General features: G+C 43.8%; 1 protein-coding gene and 1 pseudogene across 1 annotated transcript in view; one reads left to right on the top strand and one right to left on the bottom strand.

The window, feature by feature from the left end:
• LOC126204145 (serine/arginine repetitive matrix protein 1-like) overlaps positions 1–14283 on the bottom strand; it is a 410265-nt gene that overhangs the window by 294498 nt on the left and 101484 nt on the right. The gene's annotated exons all lie outside the window — the stretch shown is intronic.
• LOC126204567 (5S ribosomal RNA) lies at positions 9991–10108 on the top strand (annotated as a pseudogene).

Genomic DNA, 14283 nt, shown 5'->3' with positions numbered 1-14283 from the left:
TTTCAATCTATGTGGAGGTAATAATTGATTTCCTGGTTATTTGATGTAAATTTTATTTTAAATGATTTACTTGGCCCGAGTGGCGTTGTTTTTTTTTTTTTTTAAATGTTTACAAAGAGATTAATTCGCTTGTGGTTTCATATAACAAGCAGTTTGTAAAATTGGCCTGAGTGGCGGGTTTTTAAATGTTTTCAAAGAGATTAATTCATTTGTGGTTTTATATAACAAGCTGTTTGTAGAGTTCGCCTGAATGGCGTTTCTTAAAGAAATTACTATCTGATTTATGATTGTAATTCTCTTAATGATTTATCTATGATGCTAATAAATATGTTGAAATGAAATGGTCACTGTATGGGTCAAGTCCTTCCACTCCCTTTACATTACAGGTTAAGGAAATGCAGTTCAAAAAAGGAAATAATGAACCAGTTCATACTTTGCTATGTTGCTGAAATGTTTATTTAAATAAAAAATGAATGGTCGTTTCAGATAGCTAGTTTCTTATGTCAAAGTATTCAGTTTATGATCTACGATTTGCATAAATTTGCGGCTAAAGCTATGGAGACACGCGGTATTTGAAGACAGATGCTTTTCGCCCGCTATCGGCCCGGTAGGAGAGCTGCAGCGCTGGACGCAGTCCTGGAGAGACGAGAGGGGCCGCTGGACGGCTGGAACCCCTGGAGCGCAGTTCCTGCGCCGCCGTCCGCCACGCGCCAGCCGCCAGCTCTTCCGCGTCCGACCGCCAGCGGCGGGTTGCGTCACAGGCGGCGAGAGCGGCTGTTTGCTTTGCAGAGGGCCCGGGCCCGGGCCCGGATGTGAGCCAGCAGGTCAACGCGCCACTGGCGGATCGCGTCGCCTCACACAGAACGTGCCGCGGATAAAGCACCTGCGCTAACGGCCCAGCGTCGCAAGGACCCCTGCTGTCCCGGGGACGACGCAAATATTCCAGCCGTGCTTGTCTAGATCTCTAACAAAACCAATAATAACGGAAACGGACTGATGATGTTTGTTTCAACCAGTGACCACCAGTGTTATTATTCTGCTAATCTTTGGGTACTCTGGACTCTGATACAACCAAAATAGTACTTAAATTTGCACTAAGAGAGTTACCGCAGGCCGTGCGGGATTAGCCGAGCGGTCTATGGGGCTGCAGTTATGGACTGTGCGGCTGGTCCCGGCTGAGGTTCGAGTCCTCCCTCGGGCATGGGTGTGTGTATTTGTCCTTAGGATAATTTAGGTAAAGTGGTGAGTATGCTTAGGGACTGATGACCTTAGCAGTTAAGTCCCATAAGATTTCACACCCATTTGAACGTTTTTTTTTTTTTTTTTTCCTACCGTACGTGGTATTGTGGCATATGTGGCACATAGACACTCAGAACTATTTTTCCCCTTATAAAATGACTTTTTTTAATACTATGAATATTTATAATATGTGTTTGGAGAGAGAGAGAGAGAGAGAGAGAGAGAGAGAGAGAGAGATTGATTTTTGATTGAGATTTTTACTATAAGTCGTAGCTGGTACCTGAATTTTGGTTGCTGCCTCCTTGAATGATAAGTTTCTGAACCAGTTGGTGACGTATTACAGTTTGGAGGAAGTTATTGTTCTTTAAGGTTTAAAATGCGACTCTGTTAGTTACTTGGCCGTATTGCGAATAGCTTTGAGCCCAAGTTTTCGTAGCTTTTCATATCTAATAGACCACTGTTGTAAGTAAATAACAACAAACAGCAACCTGCTTTTCGTGAGAAAGAGAGATTGCTTAGCACACAAACTTCCTTCATACAACACGTTATGCTGCATCAAAATTGGTCAGTGGAGTTCAGCACCATACTGTTGTACAAGAACATAATCCAACTACTGTAATTAAGAAATTATGAGAGGTTGTTACTTATTGAACGAAAACTATAGAGAATGCATTTCCTTTTCCTGTATTTTAGTGAACTTTGTACACTCACAATTCTGTCGATTGACTGACGGCGACGACGACAATGAAGTTCACCTCCTTTTCCAAAAACAAGATATTTCTATTCTTTACTTCCAGAAGATCTGTATACATAAATGTTTGGCAACTCTTACACACACTTTACTCGGTTTTATCACTAAAATATCAATTTTCATTAAATGTAACAATACCTTATGAGCGACGGCCTAGCAACACGTCCTCTTTCCACAAGATACAGATTAACAGTTCTTTTTTTTTAATAAATCAATTATCTTTTTCTTAGAGTCCATACTAAACGATTCACAACTACTATCGTTGCGGGGATTGCGCGCTAAAGAGTTTGTTGCTGTCCAGCTGCGCTTCACTTCACTTCAAGTACTTTTTGAATCGAATTTACATTTACGGTATTTACATACATTACTCAGCTTCTCAGAATAAAATCAGACACAAATTAGTTAAAAAAAAAAAAAAAAGGCAGTGAGGCTCACATAACATTACACCCTGTCCCAGTTCCATTCGGGTGACTGTTACATAAATTCCTGCTTATAGAGGTAGATCGAAACCTGCAATCGTGAGTGTAACACAAGAGTGTTACACCCTGTGACGACGACAGTCTGGCAGTGTTAGAAGCCTCCACATAAGGATGTGTCCTTCGTAAAACTATGCGCAGAACAAGGACTCGCCTGAACAGGCTGCGTGGTACTCCTGTGTGCAGTGATGCTCCCAACGCCACTGCCTTCTACTGCCTCAAGGGAGTCCGCAGCAGTAGACTCTGTGCTGGCACTTGGTGGTTCTCCAGACGTCGCACTGTCCGTGTGGAAACTTGTCTTGCTGCAAACAATCACAGTTACGATCCTGTGTGGCCAAGTGAACAATTTGCCTGTCCTTCTGGGGGCTTTTTGACTGCAAGGAACAAGGCATGGCCCTCATGAACCCATCGATTCCCTATTCACACGACAATCGTGGCGTCCCGACCAACGTGAACAGCAGAAGCGCGAATCGTTGAAATGCAGTCTCCGTAGGCACAATGCCGCCACTGCCAGCATCAGTCACCTGCCGCTAGACGTTTCTCCTTCTTACACGGAGGCATAACATTTTCTCAAAAATGTTCAAATGTGTGTGACATCTTATGGGACTTAACTGCTAAGGTCATCAGTCCCTAAACTTACACACTACTTAAGCTAAATTATCCTAAGGACAAACACACACACCCATGCCCGACGGAGGATTCGAACCTCCGCCGGGATCAGCCGCACAGTCCATCACTGCAGCGCCTTAGACCGCTAAGACGGTCTCCTCACAAACGATCTTCTGCGATTTCTGAAAGAGAAAACCACTCCGTGATGTTTCCACAAATTCAGCACGTCAGCATGTAGATGGTGTTGTTACTGCGTGCTTTGCGCACTTCGGTTGAGGTGATAACCATCGGCATTTCGGAGCAACTTGTTCACTTCACACCGATTTGGCGTGTGGCGCATGCCATCTTATGGTGTTCCAATTTTAATGGCCAACGGTGTACTTCAGTGGCCTTTTTTGTGATGAGTGGGGGCAGTGGCAAATGCTGTACACCAGCAGCATGAAAAATATGTATTTCCTCTTCAGTTGGCTGTGACGTTAAACCGAAGATGATGTCAATGTACTGACGTCGATACATTGAAACCAAAATATCTCTCAGATAACCGAGGGAATTGATGTGCAGACGGCTTATTCAATAAAACTAAATTCTCCTTATTATAGTACTTGTATAATGGGGAAGTCTTGTGCAGCGTTTGAATTCACAGAAAAATGTGTGAAAAGAAGTAATATTTTGTAGCACAGGTATGGTTCTTTGTAAATTCAAAAGTTTTTTCAAGCTCAGGACAATGACTTACGTGGTATCACGTACCGATACCACCCCACGGGCGTCGTGAGGTTGACAACGAAATGGCAAGTTTCCGTCACATGCCGATAGTGGCTGGACGGAATCCGACCGACCCAGAGGAACACGTCCTCCAGCAGCTCCGTACCATAGGCGCCCTCTGCCGCCGCAATGTACAAAGTTTGTAGGACGCCCGACGGCAGTCACTCACCCAATACGCATCTGAGGTCTCTTCTTTACGACACTATCACTAGTACTTAGTTCAGAGACCACCATCCTTGTCGACATTGTGACAGCTGGACTCGGTATCTTGCTGCATTATTTATATAGAGTCTTTGAACCCTTGGAGAAATACAAGTTAAGCAGGTCTTCTGTCTGCTGTGTTAACTGCTCGAATCCTGCCTCGGGTATGGATGTATGTGATGTGCTTAAGTTAGTTAGGTTTAAGTAGTTCTAAGTTCTAGGGGACTGACGACCTCAGCAATTAAGTTCAAAAATGGTTCAAATGGCTCTGAGTTCTATGGGACTTAACAGCTGGGGTCATCAGTCCCCTAGAACTTAGAACTACTTAAACCTAACTAACCTAAGGACATCACACACATCCATGCCCGAGGTAGGATTCGAACCTGCGACCATAGCGGTCGCGAGGTTCCAGACTGAAGCACCTAGAACAGCTCTGTCACAGCGGCCGGCAGCAATTAAGTCCCATAGTGCTCAGAGCCATTTTTTTTTAACTGCTCGCTGATCTTTCCTGCACCTGTCCAACCCTCCTACGACGACAGTTGCCGCACCACCACTACTGTTTAGCCCACCTCTCGTTACCATTGCACAACGATTTATAGGCTGAATGATCTTCGTCTTGAGGGTGTTTATTTTCGCATGAATATTACGGGTTTAATTATAAGTCGTATATATCCGTCTCGTAAAAATATGTGCTAGAATATACGAAACATTAATTGCATAGTTTTTCTTCTTTTCCCTTAGTACCTTCGTTTTACATACTCGCAATACAATTAAAACTTTTTCCACTAATAATATTAATGAATATTCGGACAATTGCGTTTGAAAGGAAGAATTTTTATGTCAAACGACGAGGCAAAGCCAGTAGTGTACATTTTTCACCTGAAAGTTTTGTTACTTAATAATTTTGGTATCGGAACGAAATAGAAGCCAAACGTTGCGTCATGGCCTCTTTTTCATGTGCATTTAGCACCTTGAGAATGAAATGAGAGGTGTGGTGCCGCGCGAAGAACGAGGTACCACAGCAAGATTGGTACTTCGCGACGGAACCACGTACCAGAAGCAACGACGAATGAGAGACGATGGTGTAGGCACATCCAGAAGAGTTCCCATACATCCCCACATCAGTTTGCTTATTTGTCTCGGCGTAGTTCCTCTCAGCCCAGTCAGCAATTTTCGCCGAAGACTACTGTATTAGACAGAAATCTGCATAAATGTTCATAAATAGTTTTACTCCGCCAGAAGAGACTGGTATCTTCTTTTGCGTCAAGTGATACGTTAATGTTCAGCGACATTACATGTTGTTCCACCCTCCACGTGATTTAGATGTTTGTTTCAAGCCGTCTATGTGTATGTATGATCTAAGGCAAGGGCGCCATAATCGAAAGCTGACATGGGTCAAATAAACAAAGTTCAAGATAAGGTAAACCGGAATTTTTTTCCATAGGAACGTAAATTTATTTGTAAATTTAGTACAAAGTCCAAGAACAACGCTAATATTAGTGTTTCTTCCAAACACTTGGCGTCTCTTTTCTGCTACTATCTTCTTTATCTTCATATGATTAGGTATTGATTCTATATTTATGGCATATTTCGAAAAGAACAAATAAACCATGTTTTCCAATAATTTGAAATCTCGAAATCTTGATTGACACACATTTCTGAGGCTCAAGATTTTTGTGCTTGTGTTTTAACTGATTTTACTTCAATGGAACAAAATTTTTTTATATTACATATCATAAAATGAGTTAAATTTCCATTTTTGTACTCCTTCTCCCACAAAACTAGCTTACATTTTGAGTGGTATAACTTGACGTTGCATGTTCGTGTTGATCTGTCCTTTTCCTTTACGTTTCAGAACTATATAAGTGTTGTTATATTATAATGACATATCAGATTTTTTTCCTTGTTTTTCTTATGCCAGTAAAATAACGTGGATTAAATATAATGAATTATTTATGCACTGAGGCATTAATGAGACACAAATATTTATAAAACATGAATTCATGATGTTCCAAAATATGGAGGAATGGTTCTAAATTACGATATCCTTGTGAGTAAACTCTAGCATTTGTATGTCTTCCTTCTTCTGTCACATGCTCCGTTATCTTTCCCTCCTCCCGGCTATGCTTTGTTAATATGTAATTATCATTGTAACCACATGTAAGTACAAATAATTATTTACTTCATTAATGTAATGACTTTTGTTTTATCACAGTTTAACATTGACCTCTTTAGTATGTTACTAACGGTCCAAGTAGAAATATAGGCGAGTCTTGTTGTATGAGCGCGAATAACCGGCTTGGATGATACTGTATATCCGACACTGCGGTCATCTCATCGAGATAACTACGAGTTGTAAAACGTACGATTGCCGGTGCGAATCAAGTTAGAGAACTTGAGATGCTGCAAACCCTCAAGTCACGAAAATACGAAGCTAAACCAGTTATTCCGAGATAATAACATTTCTTTTCTTATAAATTTTAATCCATAGACTTTCCGTCAGTTTAACTCGCCCAGTGATAATTAGGGGGAGCTAAAATGTCAACTATAAAGGATAAATCTTGTAAAGACATTTTGTCAGAAACAGTCTTGTGTAGCGACTTTTACTTCTTAAGGACTGGTACATTTCCACCTTTAAGCTCCAGAATAGCTTTGAAACCGTGGCACAGGATAGCGAAGTCTGTTTAGTGTGACAAACCAGAATGATCGGCGTTTAATTGATGTAAGAAATCAGAAAACTGTCGCTAATTTGAACTTCGAGATTTAATGAAATTGATCGTATTTTTTATTGGGATTAACAATGTTCCATATTCATTATCTTTGCACACAATACTTCTTGGTGAGCAGGGTGAATCTTGGATCCATTATAAATTTCGCATTTTTTCAGTAATACTGCGAAAATACTCTAGTCATCGAAGGAGTTCCATCGGAAGCTACAGAAGCTAATTTTTACAGGGGCAGTACTTTTTCAGGAGTTGAAAAACAAATATGTCTTGTCCTGTACAAGTGTTTCCCATCGGAACTAGTTTTAATAATTCAACAAAAGTGTTGAAATCCGTGTCTCAAGTACGAAAAACAGACAGTTAATACACTACTGGCCATTAAAATTGCTACACCAAGAAGAAATGCACCACCATTGACCAGACATTTTCAGTTGGTGAGAGATCTGGAGAATGTGCTGTCCAGGGCAGCAGCCGAACATTTTCTGTATCCAGAAAGGCCCGCACAGGACCTGCAACATGCGGTCGTGCAATATCCTGCTGAAATGTAGGGTTTCGCAGGGATCGAATGACGGATAGAGCCACGGGTCGAAACACACCTGAAATGTAATGTCCACTGTTCAAAGTGCCGTCAATGCGAACAAGAGGTGACCGAGACGTGTAACCAATGGTACCCCATACCATCACGCCGGGTGATACGCCAGTATGGCGATGACGAATACACGCTTCCAATGTGCGATCACCGCGATGTCGCCAAACACGGATGCGACCATCACGATGCTGTAAACGGATCCTGGATTCATCCGAAAAAATGACGTTTTGCCATTCGTGCACCCAGGTTCCTCGTTCAGTACACCATCGCAGACGCTCCTGTCTGTGATGCAGCGTCAAGGGTAACCGCAGCCACGGTCTCCGAGCTGATAGTCCATGCTGCTGCAAACGTCGTCGAACTGTTCGTGCAGATGGTTGTTGTCTCGCAAACGTCCCCATCTGTTGACTCAGGGATCGAGACGTGGCTGCACGATCCGTTACAGCCATGCGGATAAGATGCCTGTCATCTCGGCTGCTAGTGATACGAGGCCGTTGGGATCCAGCACGGGGGTGCTTATTACCCTCCTGAACCCACCGATTCCATATTCTACTAACAGTCATTGGATCCCGACCAACGCGAACAGCAATATCGCGATACGACAAACCGCAGTCGGGATAGGCTACAATCCGACCTTTATCAAAGTCGGAAACGTGATGGTACCCATTTCTCCTCCTTACACGAGGCATCACAACAACTTTTCACCAGGCAACGCCGGTCAATTGCTGTTTGTGTATGAGAAATCGGTTGGAAACTTTCCTCATGTCAGCACGTTGTAGGTGTCGCCACCCGCGCCAACCTTGTGTGAATGCTCTGAAAAGCTAATAATTGGCATATCACTGCATCTTCTTCCAGTCGGTTAAATTTCGCGTCTGTAGCACGTCATTTTTGTGGTGTAGCAATTTTAATGGCCAGTAGTGTAGTATTGGGGTACTTCTTCAACATCCGTATTCTGGTCGTAGCCATTCTGAAGAGAGGAGTCTGCAAAACACCAGAGTGAGATCTTCTTTTATACTCTTTGGCTCTGTCAGGCGATAGCTGCTTAGAAAAAATATTCACTGCTAATCGTGTTTTGTGCGGCTGCGCGTAAGGTGAGACGATATTTGCATACCGCCTTACTGGTGGAGCGGGCAGCATAGATAACCTTTATAAGGGTCGCATGCGGCCGGCGGGCCGCGAGTTTGGCACCCTCGGTCTAAGGCTTCGACGCCGCTGGCTGAGTGTTCCGGCTAGGCTGCGGCCGCTGGAGCAACCAGTTGCCCGCAGACGGAGCCGGCCGGCGCGGCGTCTGCTTCGAGCGCGGCCTCCAGATGCCCGCCCGCGATACGCGCAGCGCAGAACGTGTGCCGCACATTAACATGAAAAACACGAGCCTCGCCTGCGCGGGCCGCTCGTGCAAGAATGCCTGAGAATCACGTTACGACAGGTAGGCCGCCGCCGAGCCGCACCAAAATAAACCCGCCAGTCGCGGCATCAGTTTCCACGCTACCGAGCACGGCCGGCCAGCCAGCCCGGCTCGTAAATCTCGCCATCTTCCTTATTATTTCATCCCGGGGCCCGTCACTAGTCTCGCTCGTACATTTCCCTTTGTTGATTTATTGGGATAAGGATCCGTTTAATCATATTTGCAGAGCCGGAGATCTCCTCCGCCCAGCTGTGCAGATTCAATTACAGATCTTCAGCACTCCCTAATCGTGACCGCCTGCTTATTTTTAGTGCTCACCTGCCGGATTTTCGCTCGACGGTTGAGTGTATCGCTGCTGTTTTAGGCTAAGCAATTTCCGAGACACAATGTGGGGATTCTGATAGAACATTTATGTTTTCGTTTATTAGTTTCATCGCATCGAGAGGTCGTCTAGAGATATGTGAGCAGCATAGCGGACTTAGTGTCGTTGAGGACCATAAAGTGAAGAGTACTGGATGCGGCTAAATTCGGTAAGAAAAAAATATAAAAATATTTTATTAGGAAATAAAAATATTTTTAATGAATATAGCAATCAGGAACGTCTCTGCACGGTTCCAATAACGGACTTAGCGAAAAAGTAAGGAATATTATCGAAGTGAAATACGAATTTCAACCGTTTTTGAACCCTGACCTCAAAAGAATTGAAGCGAATAATTCTTTCACGCTCCTGCGGTGAGCGCTCAATGAAGGTCATTCCAACGAAGCCCTCTTTTTCTGAGGGTTCTGTCATTGCCCACCATTTTATGTGGGTGCACCACATGTTCGTTCAAAAGTTCCCATCTGGAAATGTCTCTCCTACTTTGCAACAAGGAAACATCACCAACTTGACCACACAATTTAAGGAGAGAAAAAAGCACACTTGCAACATCTTAATGGAACATCTTAACCCCAGCAATCCGTCACCCATGAAAATTTGGACCATAATTCTGAGAGTACGCAGTTATGACCTTCTGAAAGTACAGCTTTTTAACTTTCAGGTGCAAAGGAAGTTTTTCACTCGCTCCACCCCAGTGTACACTCCTAATGCTCGAGAGCGAAGTACTGTATAATACAGTGAGTAAGAGTTTTGTGAATTACTTGTTTTCACATTGTTAACATGTTTTGTTCATTGTGAAGGGTTCTAACCTGTAGCTGGTGAAAGAGATCCTTTTGCTTTGAAAGTTTCTATCTACCGATTCGCCAACGGCCTTGCCGCAGTGGTAACACCGGTTCCCGTCAGATCACCGAAGTTAAGCGCTGTCGGGCTGGGCTAGCACTTGGATGGGTGACCATCCGATCTGCCGAGCGCTGTTGGCAAGCGGGGTGCACTCAGCTCTTGTGAGACAAACTGAGGAGCTACTTGATTCAGAAGTAGCGTCTCCCATCTCGGAAACTGACATGTGGCCGGGAGAGTGGTGTGCTGACCACATGCCCCTCCATGTCCGCATCAGTGACGCCTGTGGCGATTTACAAATGCAGTGTAAATGACTGAAATGAATTATTGCATCATTAAAGAAGTAACGTAGCGCTGTTTAATTATTAACACCACCGATGTGCTGTATTTTCTTTGGGTTTTAAAGCTAGTATTGTTAAAGTGAAGTACGGTCACAAGAAATGCGCTATTCTTCAACGTGAATGGTATGATTAAAATGAAAATCGAAAACCATTAACTTTATTTCACAATAATTCTTCACTCGCTTTGGCTTATTCATTCTGATTTTGAGATGTATGTATAGCTGCAGAATATCAATACGATAACACATTAAAACAGTACCGATGTACACTCATGAGCCAAAACATTATGACCACCGTCTTAAAAGCTTGTTCGTCCTTCTTTGGAACGAAATACATAATCGATTCTGCGTATCAGGAATCCGACAGTCTGTTGGTAGGTTTATGGAAGTATGTGGCATTAGATGTCTAGGTACACGTCATGTAATTCGCGGAAATAACGGGTCGCTCATTTGCGTATGCGGTGATGGCGCCCGATAGCGTCCCAGGTGGGTTGCATAGGAATTACTTCAGGCGATTTTTGTGACCAAGACATCATCGTGAGTTCACTGTAATGCTAATCAAACCACTATAGCGCGGTTCTAGCTACGAGACACGGGCAAGTATACTGCTGAAAGATGACATCGCCGTTGGGGAAGACATAAAGCATGAAGGGAAGCAGGTGGTCCGCAGCTGGCCTGTTGTCTTCGATTACTACCACAGGTCCCATGCAACCTCAGGAAAATGTCTCGCAAAGCACTCACAATCGCGTGTCCGTGGTGCGCTGCACGTTAAGAGCCGCCGTTCACCTCGATGATCGTTTGTGGAGACGACCAACCACCTAATGTAGCAAAAATGTGATTCATCCGAAGAGCCGACAAGTTTCCTTCGATCGACTGTCAAATCCCGATGGTTCCGTGCCCACTGCAGTGGTAGCTGACGATATCATTGGATCAACATGTGAACACATAGGAGTGGTCTGGTGCGGAGCTTCATGTTGAACAATGTACGATGATAGGTGTGCTCCGAAACACTTGTGGGTGCGCCAACATTGTGCTCTTTCGTCAGAGATGGCAGAGATCACCATCTATCATACTTTACAAAGCACACAAGCCTACGAACCCCACTTTCTGCGAAGAATCGTGGACGTCCAACCATATAGCGCCTAGTGGTAGTTTCACTGTCCTTCTACCTCTTTCCGTAGTTGCTCAAGACAGTAGCACGTGAACATTCGACCACCTTCGCCGTTTTAGAGATACTCAAATGTTCAAATGTGTGTGAAACCTTATGGGACTTAACTGCTAAGGTCATCAGTCCCTAAGCTTACACACTACTTAACCTAAATAATCCTAAGGACAAACACACACACCCATGCCTGAAGGAGGACTCGAATCTCCGCCGGGGCCAGCCGCACAGCCCATGACTGCAGCGCCCTAGAGCGCTCGGCTAATCCCGCGCGGCTAGAGGTACTCGTTCGCAGGCTCTGCATAATAATAATCTGCCCTTTGTCGAAGTTCAAACGGTTCAAATGGCTCTAAGCACTATGGGACGTAACATCTGAGGTCATTAGTCACCTAGACTTAGAACTACTTAAACCTAATTAACCTAAGGATATCACACACATCCATGCCCGAGGCAGGATTCGAACCTTCGACCGCAGCAGCAGCGCGGTTGTGGATTGAAGCGCCTAGAACCGTTTGGCATTCACCGGCGCGATGTGTGGCTTATGAGCAGCCGCTCAACCAAGAAATCCAAGTTCTCTCACCTCCCGCATAACTGTCATAGTACTTGTAGTGGGTCCTGATGCAGTTGGAATTCTTGTGGGATGGTCTTGATAGATGTCTGCCTATTACTCATTACGAACCTCTTCAACTGTCGGCTGTATCTGTCAGTCAACAGGCGAGGTCGGCCTGTACGCTTTTGTGCCGTACGTGTCCCTTCACTTTTCCACTTCACTAAAACATCGGAAACAGTGGACCTAGAGATGTTTAGGAGTGTGGAAATGTCACGTACAGACGTATGACACAAGTTACATCCAATCACCTGACCACGTTCGAAGTCCATGAGTTCCGCGGAGCGCTCCATTTTGCTCTCTCACGATGTCTAAAGACTATTGAGGTCACTGATATTGAGTACCTGGCAGTAGGAGGCAACACAATCCACCTAATACGAAAAACGTATGTGTTTGTGGGTGTCCGGATACTTTTGATCTCATAGTGTAACTAACGGATGCATTAAATCTGGTCTTGACATGTGCTTGAATCTACATCTATTTTATACGCCAGAAGGCACTCTACGGTGCGTGGCGGAGTGTATTCTAGTCCATTAGCTTCTGTCACCGTCCGTGTTTAATTCGTGATTAGCGGGTGGGAAGAATCACTGTGGGTATCGCCTATAATTTTTCTGATTTTATCGTCCTAATCATTTCGCAAGATGGATGAGGGAGGAAAAAATAGGTTACCCGACTCATCTTGAAACGTTCGCTCTCGGAATTTCCACCGTAAACTTCTCGGGGGTCCACAACGCCTCTCTTGTAGCGTCTGCCACTGGAATTTGCTGGACATCTCCGCGAAGCTCTCGTGTCGTCTACGCGATCCCATGACGACACGTGCAGTACTCAAGGAGCGTTCAAACAAGTGCTTTGTATTGTAAGCCGCCTCTTTCGTGGATGAATTACGTGTCCATAACATTCTCCCATTGCAGCCAAACCTGGCATTTGGCTTTCCGACAGTTGCTTTCACGTGGTCATTCACCTTTAGATTGTTCTGGAGGGTTACGTACGTTACAGTACTTACTGTTTTCAGTGATTTGTTGCAGTTAGTGCAGTCAAATAGTAATGAATCTCTTCTCGTAATTTATTTACTCACAGGGACAATGCCTGCAACAATCGTCGATCATCTGCAGGTCTTCCTGTATGTTTCTACAGTCTTCTGGTGTTTCAAACTCCGTGCAGCCAGCAGCATCGTCCTCGAATAGCGTCACCGAGCCTTCGACGTTATCCACTAGATTATTAATACATGTAGCTCAATCCACAAGAGCACTGCACTTAAAAAGTCATGGCCTGAATTCTAGACCTGTTGTGGCGCACATTTCCTATCTGTTAGAAAGTTTCGAGTGCATGACTTACCCCGCAACTACGAACTTCATTCATGACACTTTTCAACTTCTAATACGATGCAGTTAACGTTAGAAGTTTTACACCAGTAATCTCGAACTAAATTCGTGCTAGAAAGCTAATACGGACGTGGCACTGGAGCTTTGAGTCTTAAGCTAATACAAGTAAAACTTGGTTAACACCTTAAATGACCTTGTCATAGACGGGATTTAATTCCACCCAGAGTCGAAAGATCCGTTACAACCGTTGCTGTTTCAGTATGAGGTCAATGAACTCGAGCTGACAAATCGAACTGCCACGAAGTAGTACAGACAAAATTTGGTAGTTTGGCAGAAAGTTGGTAGTCTTGGAATAAAAAACAGCGAATGTTGCAACCCCAAAGCAGATGACGGGATTCTGTAAATTCAGATTTTTCTAAGGAAAACACCATTTGCCAATAAACAGACTGCAATAAAGAAATAAAAATATTTAACTTCAACGAAAGGCGTTATTTGTTAGGTACGAACTACTCGTGTTTGTTATGAATTTTCTGTTTTTCATTCCTCGTTTGGTACTTACGTTTTCCACTTTCCGGCATCAGTTTGTACCTTGAGAAATAAACTTCATCTTAAATGCGACTAGTTATGTTCCTCCTCTCGCACAGACCTCAGTTTAACAATTCCTGCGTACAAAATAAAAATTTAGCATTTTTTGAATCGTTCTGTAGTCATCTTCAAGCTTGATGCTTAATGATTGAGATATGAATGATTTATGAATGGCTGTGTTCGGAGTACGCACTGTTTATGTGAACAGTGCATTACGTTTTCCGTGATATCATGGTTAGTTACATTTCATTCAAGTTTAATAACGTTTAGAAAAAATGCCTTTGGCAATACATTCATATTAA

Source organism: Schistocerca nitens, chromosome 9, assembly GCF_023898315.1.
Source record: "Schistocerca nitens isolate TAMUIC-IGC-003100 chromosome 9, iqSchNite1.1, whole genome shotgun sequence".
NCBI classification, from domain to species: Eukaryota; Metazoa; Arthropoda; class Insecta; order Orthoptera; family Acrididae; genus Schistocerca; species Schistocerca nitens.
The sequence above is the reverse complement of the archived record's forward strand: the minus strand, read 5'-3'. Positions and strand labels throughout refer to the sequence as shown.